The sequence below is a fragment of the Triticum dicoccoides genome, chromosome 7B (genome assembly GCF_002162155.2).
Source record: "Triticum dicoccoides isolate Atlit2015 ecotype Zavitan chromosome 7B, WEW_v2.0, whole genome shotgun sequence".
NCBI classification, from domain to species: Eukaryota; Viridiplantae; Streptophyta; class Magnoliopsida; order Poales; family Poaceae; genus Triticum; species Triticum dicoccoides.
Window position 1 is genome coordinate 395,243,189 of NC_041393.1, and position 14,430 is coordinate 395,257,618.

Genomic DNA, 14,430 nt, shown 5'->3' on the forward strand with positions numbered 1-14,430 from the left:
GGTGACGAAGATGATCATGGAGCCCCGAAGATGTAGATCAAAGGAGCTATATGATATTGGCCATATCATGTCACTACTATTTAATTGCATGCGATGTTTATTATGTTTATGCATCTTGTCTACTTAGAACGACGGTAGTAAATAAGATGATCCCTCATAATAATTTCAAGAAAGTGTTCCCCCTAACTGTGCGTCATTGCTAAAGTTCGTCGTTTCGAAGCACCACGTGATGATCGGGTGTGATAGATTCCTATGTTCACATACAACGGGTGTAAGACAGTTTTACACATGCAAAAACACTTAGGTTAACTTGACGAGCCTAGCATGTACAGACATGGCCTCGGAACACAGAGACCGAAAGGTCGAACATGAGTCGTATGGTAGATACGATTAACATGGAGATGTTCACCGATGATGACTAGTCCGTCTCACGTGATGATCAAACACGGCCTAGTCGACTCGGATCATGTAACACTTACATGACTAGAGGGATGTCAAATCTGAGTGGGAGTTCATTAAATAATTTGATTAGATGAACTTAATTATCATGAACTTAGTCTAAAATCTTTGCAAAAAATGTTTTGTAGATCAAATGGCCAACACTCATGTCAACATGAACTTCAACGCGTTCCTAGAGAATACCAAGCTGAAAGATGATGGTAGCAACTATATGGATTGGGTCCGGAACCTGAGGATCATCCTCATAGCTGCCAAGAAAGCATATGTCCTAGAAGGACCGCTAGGTGAAGCACCCATCCCAGAGAACCAAGACGTTATGAATGCTTGGCAGTCACGTGCTGATGATTACTCCCTCGTTTAGTGCGGCATGTTTTACAGCTTAGAACCGGGGCTCCAAAAGCGTTTTGAGCAACACGGAGCATATGAGATGTTCGAGGAGCTGAAAATGGTTTTCCAAGCTCACGCCCGGGTCGAGAGATATGAAGTCTCCAACAAGTTCTATAGTTGTAAGATGGAGGAAAATAGTTCTGTCAGTGAGCACATACTCAAAATGTCTGGGTTGCACAACCGCCTGTCCCAGCTGGACATTAACCTCCCGGACGAGGCGGTCATTGACAGAATCCTTCAGTCGCTCCCACCGAGCTACAAGAGCTTTGTGATGAACTACAATATGCAGGGGATGGTGAAAACTATTCCTGAAGTATTTTCAATGCTGAAGTCGGCAGAGGTAGAAATCAAGAAAGAACATCAAGTGTTGATGGTCAATAAAACCATCAAGTTCAAGAAGGGCAAGGGTAAGAAGAACTTCAAGAAGGACGGCAAGGATGTTGCCGCACTCGGTAAGCCAGTTGCCGGGAAGAAGTCAAAGAATGGACCCAAGCCTGAGACTGAGTGCTTTTATTGCAAAGGGAAGGGTCACTGGAAGCGGAACTGCCCCAAATACTTAGCGGACAAGAAGGCCGGCAACACTAAAGGTATATGTGATATACATGTAATTGATGTGTACCTTACCAGTACTCGTAGTAACTCCTGGGTATTTGATACCGGTGCCGTTGCTCATATTTGTAACTCACAGCAGGAGCTGCGGAATAAGCGGAGACTGGCGAAGGACGAGGTGGCGATGCGCGTCGGGAATGGTTCCAAGGTCGATGTGATCGCCGTCGGTACGCTGCCTCTACATTTACCCACGATATTAGTTTTAAACCTCAATAATTGTTATTTAGTGCCAAGTTTGAGCATGAACATTGGATCTGGATCTCGTTTAATACGAGATGGCTACTCATTTAAATCCGAGAATAATGGTTGTTCTATTTATATGAGAGATATGTTTTATGGTCATGCCCGATGGTCAATGGTTTATTCTTAATGAATCTCGAACGTAATGTTGCACATATTCATAATGTGAATACCAAAGGATGTAAAGTTGATAATGATAGTCGCACATACTTGTGGCACTGCCGCCTTGGTCACATTGGTGTCAAGCGCATGAAGAAGCTCCATGCTGATGGACTTTTAGAGTCTCTCGATTATGAATCATTTGACACATGCGAACCATGCCTCATGGGCAAAATGACCAAGACTCCGTTCTCCGGAACAATGGAGCGAGCAACCAACTTATTGGAAATCATACATACTGATGTGTGTGGTCCAATGAGCGTTGAGGCTCGCGGAGGATATCGTTATGTTCTCACTCTCACTGATGACTTAAGTAGATATGGGTATGTCTACTTGATGAAACACAATTCTGAGACCTTTGACAAGTTCAAGGAATTTCAGAATGAAGTAGAGAATCGACGTGACCGAAAAATAAAATTCTTACGATCAGATCGTGGAGGAGAATATTTAAGTCACGAATTTGGTACACACTTAAGAAAATGTGGAATCGTTTCACAACTCACGCCGCCTGGAACACCTCAACGTAATGGTGTGTCCGAACGTCGTAATCACACTCTATTGGATATGGTGCGATCTATGATGTCTCTTACCGATTTACCGCTATCATTTCGGGGATACGCTCTAGAGACAGCTACATTCACTTTAAATAGGGCTCCGTCTAAATCCATTGAGACGACACCGTATAAATTATGGTTTAGGAAGAAACCTAAGCTGTCATTTCTAAAAGTTTGGGGATGCGATGCTTATGTCAAGAAACTTCAACCTGAAAAGCTCGAACCCAAGTCGGAAAAATGCGTCTTCATAGGATACCCTAAGGAAACCATTGTGTATACCTTCTACCTTAGATCCAAAGGCAAGATCTTTGTTGCCAAGAACAGATCCTTTCTGGAAAAAGAGTTTCTCTCGAAAGGAGGAAGTGGGAGGAAAGTAGAACTCGATGAAGTACTACCTCTTGAACCGGAAAGTAGTGCAGCTCAGGAAAATGTTCCTATGGTGCCTACACTGACTGGAGAGGAAATTAATGATGATGATCAAGGTACTTCAGATCAAGTTGCTACTAAACTTCGTAGGTCCACAAGGACACGTTCCACACCAGAGTGGTATGGCAACCCTGTCCTGGAAATCATGTTGTTAGACAACGGTGAACCTTCGAACTATGAAGAAGTGATGGCGGGCCCAGATTCCAACAAATGGCTTGAAGCCATGCAATCCGAGATAGAATCCATGTATGAAAACAAAGTATGGACTTTGACAGACTTGCCCGATGATCGGCGAGCGATAGAAAACAAATGGATCTTTAAGAAGAAGACGGACGCGGATGGTAGTATTACCTTCTATAAAGCTCGACTTGTCGCTAAGGGTTATCGACAAGTTCAAGGGTTTGACTACAATGAGACTTTCTCTCCCGTAGTGAAGCTGAAGTCCGTCTGAATCATGTTAGCAATTGCCGCATACTATGATTATGAGATATGGCAGATGGACGTCAAAACGGCATTCCTTAATGGCTATCTTAAGGAAGAACTGTATATGATGCAACCGGAGGGTTTTGTCGATCCTAAGAATGCTAACAAGGTATGCAAGCTCCAGCGATCCATTTATGGGCTGGTGCAAGCATCTCGGAGTTGGAACATTCGCTTTGATGAGATGATCAAAGCGTTTGGGTTTATGCAGACTTATGGAGAAGCCTGCGTTTACAAGAAAATGAGTGGGAGCTCTGTAGCATTTCTCATATTATATGTAGATGACATACTTTTGATGGGAAATGATATAGAACTTTTGGACAGCATTAAGGCCTACTTGAATAAGTGTTTTTCAATGAAGGACATTGGGGAAGTTGCTTACATATTAGGCATCAAGATCTATAGGGATAGATCAAGACGCCTCATAGGTCTTTCACAAAGCACATACCTTGATAAGATATTGAAGAAGTTCAATATGGATCAGTCTAAGAAAGGGTTCTTGCCTGTGTTGCAAGGTGTGATATTGAGCTCGGCTCAGTGCCCGACCACGACAGAAGATAAAGAAGAGATGAGTGTCATCCCCTATGCCTCAGCCATAGGATCTATTATGTATGCCATGCTGTGTACCAGACCAGATGTAAACCTTGCCGTAAGTTTGGTAGGAAGGTACCAAAGTAATCCCGGCAAAGAACACTAGACAGCGGTCAAGAATATCCTGAAGTACCTGAAAAGGACAAAGGACATGTCTCTCGTTTATGGAGGTGACGAAGAGCTCGTCGTAAAGGGTTACGTCGATGCTAGTTTTGACACAGATCTGGATGACTCTAAGTCACAAACCGGATACGTGTATATGTTGAATCGTGGAGCAGTAAGCTGGTGCAGTTGCAAGCAGAGCGTCGTGGCGGGATCTACATGTGAAGCGGAGTACATGGAAGCCTCGGAGGCAGCGCATGAAGCAATATGGATGAAGGAGTTCATCAGCGACCTAGGAGTCATATCCAATGCGTCGGGGCCAATCACTCTCTTCTGTGACAACACTGGAGCTATTGCCCTTGCCAAGGAGCCCAGGTTTCACAAGAAGACCAGGCACATCAAGCGTCGTTTCAACTCCATCCGTGAAAATGTTCAAGATGGAGACATAGATATTTGCAAAGTACATACGAATCTGAATGTCATAGATCCGTTGACTAAACCTCTTCCGCGAGCAAAACATGATCAACACCAGAACTCTATGGGTGTTCGATTCATCACAATGTAACTAGATTATTGACTCTAGTGCAAGTGGAAGACTGTTGGAAATATGCCCTAGAGGCAATAATAAAAGTATTATTATTATATTTCCTTGTTCATGATAATTGTCTTTTATTCATGCTATAATTGTATTATCCGGAAATCGTAATACACGTGTGAATACATAGACCACAATATGTCCCTAGTGAGCCTCTAGTTGACTAGCTCGTTGATTAACAGATAGTCATGGTTTCCTGACTATGGACATTTGATGTCATTGATAACTGAAAGTGCTAGTTATCGACTACAGGGGGGTGAATAGGCGATTTTTATCAAAGTCTTCAAAACGTGGAAGTTGAAGACAAACAATAGAAATGACCTAATTGATATGCAGCGGAAGATAAACTACAACAAGCAAGCCATAGTCAAGTATGCAATAATGTGAAAGTACAAAGACTAATAACAGCTTGGTAGTAAGGATCAGGATGGAAGATAGTATGAGGCCAATCAACAATAACAGTCAAGCAATGAAGTCACACAGATATGACAAACAGGCAATGACTTCACGAAGACAAACTTAAGGTAAGGGGAGTTAGAGGATAGAACCAGTCACTTGTTGAAGACACAGGATTTGTTGGACCAGTTCCAGTTGCTATGACAACTGTACATCTAGTTAGGGAGGCTGAGATTCAACTCAGAAGACCGCATCTTCACCTTATTCCCCTTGAGCTAAGGACACACAGTCCTCGCCCAATCACTCTGTTAAGTCTTCAAGGTAGACTTCCGAACCTTCACAGACTTCGTTCACCGGCGATCCACAATGACTCTTGGATGCTCATAACGCGACGCCTAACCGGTTGGAGGATACACAGTCCTCAAGTGTTGTCACATCCCTAGTTCTGGCCTGACCTATGCTTGCTTCCATCTGTGCATCATGTTTTAATTTTTGAAACTTGAACTGAGGAATTTAGAAGCCTCAAAACCCTAAATAAAAGAAGGGCAAAAACCCTAAAATCTCATTCATTGTTCCAAAATGCTCTTCTGAGATGTTTAATATTTTTGGCAAGGGTTTTGATCCAAACCAAAAATATTGAACATTTTTAAGGATTTATTTTTGGGACTTTGAATTTAAATCATTAGCTATTTGCATTTGAATTATATTCATATAACTAGAATATAATTTCAAATACCCCTGAAATATTTTATGAGCTTTTGGAAAAGTCCATCTAGCAAAATAAAAATATTCAGAGGAGCTTTTGGCATTGTTTGAATTATTTTAAATTCAAAACAGCGGCAAAAGATTAAATAAAAATAAAACAGAACAGAAAAATTAAAAAAGAGCAGAAGACTTACCTGGTAGCCCACCAGCAGCCCAGCCACTTACCTGGCGCCACCAACCGGCCCAGCACGGCCCAGCCCACCGCCGCTTTCCCCCCTGTCGTCTTCCTCCCTCGCCAGAAGGACAGAGGCGAGGCGTGGCGAGCGCCGACGCCGCCCCGGCCACCTCCTTCTTGCCGCTTCGCCCTGGCCTCTTCGGGTGAAGCCACGCAGCCCCCTCGCTCCTCCCTCTCACTCTCTCCCGACCCCTTCTCCCTTCTCTGCTCTCCCCCTCTCGCGCCCGAGCGCGCTCGTCGCCGCCGTCCACTGCCACCACGGCCACCGGGCCTCCCTCGCTTCCCCGACTAGCCCACAAGCTCCGTCACTCCGTCCTCGACCCACCTCACCGAGCCACGCCCCTCCAAAAGCCCCGAACGACCTCACCGGGCTCGTCTTCTACCTCGGACCCGCCGGCCATCACCGTCAAATTCGTCGGCTCCGGACCGTCCCCGACCTCGCCGAGCGTTCCGTCGTCATCGCCGTGAGCTCCTGCTCCTGCTCCCCCTCTCCGCTCCCTCTTTCGCACGCCGTAGCTGCCGGACCACATCCAACCGCACGCGCCGCCGCCCGCACTCGTCGCCGGTGATGCTCCGGTGACCATTTGGTCCCGGGCATGCGCCCAACGCGCTCCCCGCATCGCGTAGAGCCTCCGTGGTACCTCGCCGCGCTTGTTTGCGCACCGCAGCCCCATCCCCACTTGCACCCGAGCTTCGGCCGCCGCCGAGCTCGTCGCCGGCACCACTCCGGCCACTCCTCGACCGCGCCACCACCAAAGTTGGATGCGGACGAGCGTCCGCATCCCGAAGCTGTGCTCCGCGCGCCAAACCGAGCCCTGTGGGCAAAACCCGAGGCTCGCCACCGCGGCTGGCCTCGCCGGCGTCAAGCCGCCGGTGGGTTTGACCCACTTTGACCACGGCGGGACCCCCCCTGTGTCCATGACAGGTGGGGCCCAGCCCTGTTAGCTAGTTAGGATTAGCACTAATCGAATTAGTTAAACTAATTACCCCCCTGCTGACACTGACAGTGGGCCCCGTGACTATTAATTTGATTAGTTAGAGTTAATTAACTCTGTTAGTCACCTGAGTCACTGACCAGTGGGCCCCACTGGTCAGGTTTGACCCGGACCAGCCCTGTTGACCTGCTGACATCATGCCGACGTCAGGCTGACGCAATAATGAATTACTGGAATTATTATAATTCAGGAAATTTCAGAAAATTGTATAAACTTCTAAAATTCATAGAAATTCAACCGTAACTCCAAATTAAATAAATTATATATGAAAAATTATCAAAAAAATTCAAGGAATCCATCTGTACCCTTTTCATGCATGTTTGAACAATGTTTGTCCTCTGTTTTGGACAAAACAAATAAAGGGCATTTAAATAATCACATATGGAGTTTGAATTTGAATCTTGTATTCAAACCAACTTCATTTAATCTGTTGCTAGTTGCATTAGCTCAAACACATTCATATTGCCATGTCATGAGCATGCATCATATTGTGCATTGCATTGATTGTATTTCTTCTTTGTTGCCGGTATCTGTTCCCTCCCGGTAGACGATGTTCTGATGTTGTGATCGTTGACACTGATGAAGACTCAATGTTATCTTCAGAAGTGCCAGGCAAGCAAAACACCCTTGTTCATTCCGATACAATCCTACTCTCTCGCTCCTGCTCTCTTTTACTGCATTAGGACAACAACGATTCATCTGTTACTTGCTGCGGTAGCTGAACCCCTTTATCCTCTGCATGACCTGTCATTCCACAGTAAATAGATGAAACCCACTAGCATGAGTAGGAGTTGTTTGAGCCCTGTTGTGCCTACTCATTCTTGCTTGTTTGTCATGCCTGCTACTGCTTAGAGTTGTGTCAGGTCTGATTCATCGGGAATGAATCAGAGGTGTGTGAATATGTCCTACTGTGTGTGAGCTAAGTGTGGAAACACGATTTGGTAAAGGTAGCGGTGAGAGGCCATGTAGGAGTACATGGTGGGTTGTCTCATTGCAGCCGTCCTCAGGAACTGAGTTCTGTGTTTGTGATCCATGATTCAGCTACTACCACGCATTAGGCCCGAAACCAATGGACCCTCTCGGCTTCTTGATCACCCTTGTCCTCTGTCCAGGAGTTGCAAGTAGTTTCTGGTGTTTGTAGTATGCTGGAGGCCGTGGGCAGCGCTGACCGGAGGGGTGGGCTGTGATGCGGTAGGCACGTGGCACGGTGTACCGGGCGCCCGTTTGGTGTCTCGGGAACCCTGTTCACATCGTTTGGGGCTGTGAGCGAAACTCCGGCCGGATCTCCTCATGGATGGAACCCGAATAGGCGATAAACCTGGGCTAGAGACTTGAGTGTTTAGGCAGGCCGTGGCCGACACCCACGTTGGGCTTCCGCTTGAAGGTTTTCGAGTACATGACGTGTAAACGGTGGTAAGTGGTGAGAGCGTGTGTGAAGAAGTACACCCCTGCAGGGTTAACATCATCTATTCGAATAGCCGTGTCCGCGGAAAAGGACTTCTGGGTTGCTTATATCAGTTCATAGACAAGTGAAAGTGGATACTTTAAAATACGCAAGATAAGCGTGAGTGCTATGGATGGCGTTCTCGTAGGGAGACGGGAGCGGATCCATAGTGGTGTATTGATATGGTGAATATGTGGACTCGTGTGCGCCACCTCAAAAGAGTTACATTGCAGTCGTAGTTTAGTATAGCCACAGAGTCAAAGCTGGCTTGCTGCAGTCAAACTCCACCACCCCCTTTGTTGATAATGATGCATATGTAGTTAGATCTGATGTAAGTCTTGCTGGGTACATTTGTACTCACGTTGCTTAATTTATGTTTTTGCAGAGAGACTTCAGTCTCACTAGTAGTTCCACGTGGACTTCGATGTTTAGCTTGTTACCTCAGCTACGATCTTGTGCCCTCGGCAGGATCTGGTGGATAGTCAGGCTTTCAAGCCTTTTTCATTTATAGATGTCTGTACTCAGACATGATAGCTTCCGCTTGTGTTTTGATTTGTATGCTCTAAATGTTGGGTCGTGAGACCCCTGTTTGTAATATCCCGCTCCTCGGAGCCTAATGAATACTTGAGTTGTAGAGTCATGTTGTGATGCCATGTTGTATTTGCGCATATCGAGCATATTGTGTGTATATTATTGAAATGCTTGGTATGTGTGGGATCTGACTATCTAGTTGTTTATCTTTAGTAGCCTCTCTTACCGGGAAATGTCTCCTAGTGCTTCCACCGAGCCATGGTAGCTTGCTACTGCTCCAGAACACTTAGGCTGACCGGCATGTGTCCTTCTTCGTTCCTGTGTCTGTCCCTTCGGGGAAATGTCACACGATGAATACCGGAGTCCTGTTAGCCCGCTATAGCCCGGTTCACCGGAGTCCTGCTAGCCCAGTGCTACAGCCTGGATTCACTCGCTGATGACCGACACGTTCGATGTTGGGTCATGGATGCCTGTCCTTGTAAGTTTGTGCCACTTTGGGTTTACGACTAGCCATGTCAGCCCGGGCTCCTTATCATATGGATGCTAGCGACACTATCATATACGTGTGCCAAAAGACGCAAACGGTCCCGGACAAAGGTAAGGCGACACCCGTGGGAATACCGTGCGTGAGGCCGCAAAGTGATATGAGGTGTTACATGCTAGATCGATGTGGCATTGAGTCGGGGTCCTGACAGCGTTGGTATCAGAGCTTGACTGCCTGTAGGATTACCAAGCCAAACTGGTTGAAGTTGAGTCTAGAAATTCTTTAGTTATATAAGGGAATTGATTGTGGGATGGAACGTAAGGCTCTTTTACTCCTTATACCTTATGCCCTTCTGATCTGAGTCATCTTATCTTTCCTACGGGGTTAAGGAACTAGGTCTTCTCATCTATCTATCAGGATGACGTGTTACTAATCCGTAGAATTATAAGATTGTTGGATTTAAGTCTCAGTTCAGTTCCTACTACTTCCGTATGTTAATTGTTGATCTCGAAACCTTGATATTGTGTTTCTGAGTGGTTATGCCACCATTTTGTAGTATGTCTCCAAACTTTTTGGGCATTTACAGCCGTTATGCTGTCCGAGTCATTCCAGGTTTCTAAATAGTCTGAAGCAATTTGCAAATTCCTTCCTCCCGTTTCGATGTTCCTTTGGGCCAGATTAACCACACTAATCGGTGAGTTGAGGTACTTTATTGCCTTGACATATATGTTGGAGCTGGTATTATGACCCTAGGTGTCTTAGGGGATCATCTAGTAATTTAGCCATGATTTGTGTCCCAGTGTGATGATTCTGGCCTTTATCCTCGAAAGCATCCCGTGATGCCACTTAGTAGTAGGTATTCTACTCCTGGGTTTTGAACCCGAGATTCACTCTACTTACTTCATGTTGATAGTGTTTGCTAGTTCCTTTAGGTTATTAGTAACCTTTGTGATAGTCCTCGAGGTTCGTGGTACATCCTTCTTCCAATTACCATGAACCATTCTTGGCAGGAGTTCTTCTGAACCAAAAGATCACAACCAGAATGCTCTTGATGAGTTCTCCATTATATATTGTGACTCTGCCAGTCCTACTTTTCTGCATGGGTTATCCGAAAGAAACATGTTGAACTTGGTTCGACATACTAATCTATGCATCCACAACTCAGAAAATTATATGTTCCTTGAGTTGTCCCTCCTTAATTGTTTTCTGACCTCCATCTATCAATTGATAATCAAGAGTATGCTTGCATCCGCTCATCGATGCCTATTACTCTTGTGGTCCGTCAAGCCATTCTATTCCAGAATGACTAGGAGAAACAAACTCCAGTACCTCGTCCATATCCAGGATTGGGTCAAAGTAGTTGTATCTCACAGATCAAAATGCCAACCTAGCTTTTGTTCTGTTCTACCCTGAAGTATTACCTACTTTATGTCAGGAATGTCATGAGGGTTGCACCTTCTCTTATGGATTCTTGATGTAGTGATACTTCTCACCATCATTATTCATTTCTCGGTCCCCGTGTTGTTGCAACCGGAACGCCGACAAGTGAATCGTGATGTGTGAAATCAACACTCCTAGCAATGCTATTGCTTGGTAGTTAAAGGACAAAACTTTCATTCTTAGCGTGTTGGTTATGGAATCATCATTCTAAGACTGATTGTGCTACTTAGTCCTTGTTCTCGGTGCACTCTTCGATCGATGAGTTAGGATTATTTCAAATCTTCGCTCTATTGATCATATCGTCTTGCCTCAAAAAGCAAGATTGTTCTCGAGCTTAGTAACATATCGGTGGTTTGTGATTTTTCGAATATCTTCTCGAAGGTATCACCAGGTTGTCACCTGACTGTTATGTTGAGCTCGTGATCAAGTTGGTTTATCCTGTAAACCACCCTTTCTCCAAGAATCCGTGTTGGATACCCCTGAGCTAGTTGGTTAAACTAGACAACAACTTGGAGAGTTGGAAGATAAAAGCTTGCCTGACTTAGTTCGTTCCAAAGGGATATTCTTGTGTAGTGTGTGTTGAAGAAAGATGATATCTTCATCGATTGGTCCCTATGATCAGTTGCTGGACCTATTGTCTTATCAATCCTTTGATTTGAATGTGGGCTATCGTCAAATCAAATTAGTACCAACGATATTCATAATGTTGTCTTACTCGTGGTTGATCCCTCGAGCATACATCATTATATCTTTTGGGTCTGACCAATGCTATCACTTGTTCACTTAACTATGGAATTCCTTTTAAAAGGAAACCCAGATGAATTGTTGTTGAGCCCATTGACAACATCCTTATCTCCTCCATGATCTTGTTGGACAACAAGTTAGTGTTGGAAACTTTTGAAGCATTTTCTTCATGCTAGCTCATGAAGTATTTGTTCGGATGTAAGAAGTGACTTCCTCTAGTTCATGTGCATTGGATGCAAGTTGCCGACGTGGACTCGAGAAAGTCAATGTTGTTTCCTTTGGGATCATCCCAAATCAGTCATGCATACGTGCGAAGTATTCTGTGGTCTGGAGACTTGCAACCTTCATTCCATATGTGTCCCGAGCACACCAAGCCACTGATTGATTTGTTCAAGGAGAAGAAGTTCCCTCATAAGAGCTAATCATATGACTTATGCAAGGACTTCGTTATCCACGGTGATGGTTCCCAACCAGAACTCGGTAGTGTTTTATTGTAAGACTACCACGTGGTCATGCTTGTCTAGGACATCGTGTTCACACGTGTGTAGCAGTACCAACTCATGTCTTAGAGCTTGCTATTGTAGTTCATTTCCCGAGAATCTCGCAACGTCATCTCGTCGATTTGTGTTGCAAACTTTCATTTTTCTTCCTAGACTCTACGAGTCTGGAATATCCTGACACCAACCAGATCCGAATCTCAGGCAGATATGATGGTTGGAACATTCCCCAAGAACTATAATATTGGCCCCTCGATAACCGGTAAGGTGGATGTCGTGGCCAACACACCCAGCCGGAAGACCCATTATTGTAGTATCTTGATTGAGGAAGTTGGCCACCTCCCCATAAGGATTTCGCAGGATTACCTCCGTAGTTACTCCTTATGGATTCTTGTGCTCCCGAAGTCCGACCTTTTACTTGATGTTCTAGATATCAAACCATAATTATCTATGGATTACGCTAGCACATCAAGGAGAACATTAGAAGCGGAGTGCTAAATGTCTCTCGGTCGATCATCCAGATTTTGTTTCCTTGGCCTCGCCAAGGGTGAAATCTGAGAAAGTGTTATCTTCCTTTGCATCTGCATCATCCATCATCATTCATCATGGTAGCAAGTTGTGTTGCCAGGATCCTTGACACGGATATTGGTAAAATCTTGATGATTATGGAAATGCTCAAGTTCTTGAGAGCACGCACAAGCGCTAGGTGTTATCATCGACACTAACTGGGATTGCTCTCAGTTCCCTCGATTATGCTATAACTTTCAAACAGTGAATTCACTCCCTATTGTTGGGTTCTTCCCCAGTTACCAGAATCATTCCCAGCATTTGCATTTTGTTCCCAGCTTGCACCGCCAATGTGCCATTCTACCACGGGTCTCTTCCATTTCCGGTGGTAAGCAAATTCATCCATTACGTTGTCTTCAACAAGGTAATCCACATCATCCAAGTCCGAGTATGCCATTCTACCGACCCCCTCCAAACGATCGCTCAAGAATTGCCTTAGGCTGGTTTAAAGAGTTTCAATGATCTCTGAATCAAAGGTAATTCTTTTTGCCACTTAAGGGGATATATCCACGAGTCTCCATCCCTAAGATGCCTCGTTGTGGTATCATGGCAACTCAACTCCTCGCTACGTGACAATCGTTTACCACCTTTTTAAGTGTGGAATTGTTGTCTACCTAGTGAACCCTCGTCATCTGTTCCACTCCATCTCTCTAGAGGTGTGCTTCGTCTCTCAGCTCGAGAGATGTTTCTATGTCTCAATCCGAGAGTTAATCCTGAGTTGTTCGACCTTCGAGAAGATTGATCCTTCTAGAGTTCCCTTCTCCTCTCGTTGCCATGTTGGTTGGAGTTCTCGGAGCAAGACATCAAGATAATGATGGTGATCGAATCAATGCTCTTATGAAGGGCAACCTGGATCGTGAAGATTGTGTTAGGTTGCGTTCCCCCTTCGTCTTACCCTACACTTGAATCTCGGGTCGAGATTCTTGTTTAGTGGGGGTGAGTTGTCACATCCCTAGTTCTGGCCTGACCTATGCTTGCTTCCATCTGTGCATCATGTTTTAATTTTTGAAACTTGAACTGAGGAATTTAGAAGCCTCAAAACCCTAAATAAAAGAAGGGCAAAAACCCTAAAATCTCATTCATTGTTCCAAAATGCTCTTCTGAGATGTTTAATATTTTTGGCAAGGGTTTTGATCCAAACCAAAAATATTGAACATTTTTAAGGATTTATTTTTGGGACTTTGAATTTAAATCATTAGCTATTTGCATTTGAATTATATTCATATAACTAGAATATAATTTCAAATACCCCTGAAATATTTTATGAGCTTTTGGAAAAGTCCATCTAGCAAAATAAAAATATTCAGAGGAGCTTTTGGCATTGTTTGAATTATTTTAAATTCAAAACAGTGGCAAAAGATTAAATAAAAATAAAACAGAACAGAAAAATTAAAAAAGAGCAGAAGACTTACCTGGTAGCCCACCAGCAGCCCAGCCACTTACCTGGCGCCACCAACCGGCCCAGCACGGCCCAGCCCACCGCCGCTTTCCCCCCTGTCGTCTTCCTCCCTCGCCAGAAGGACAGAGGCGAGGCGTGGCGAGCGCCGACGCCGCCCCGGCCACCTCCTGCTTGCCGCTTCGCCCTGGCCTCTTCGGGTGAAGCCACGCAGCCCCCTCGCTCCTCCCTCTCACTCTCTCCTGACCCCTTCTCCCTTCTCTGCTCTCCCCCTCTCGCACCCGAGCGCGCTCGTCGCCGCCGTCCACTGCCACCACGGCCACCGGGCCTCCCTCGCTTCCCCGACTAGCCCACAAGCTCCGTCATTCCGTCCTCGACCCACCTCACCGAGCCA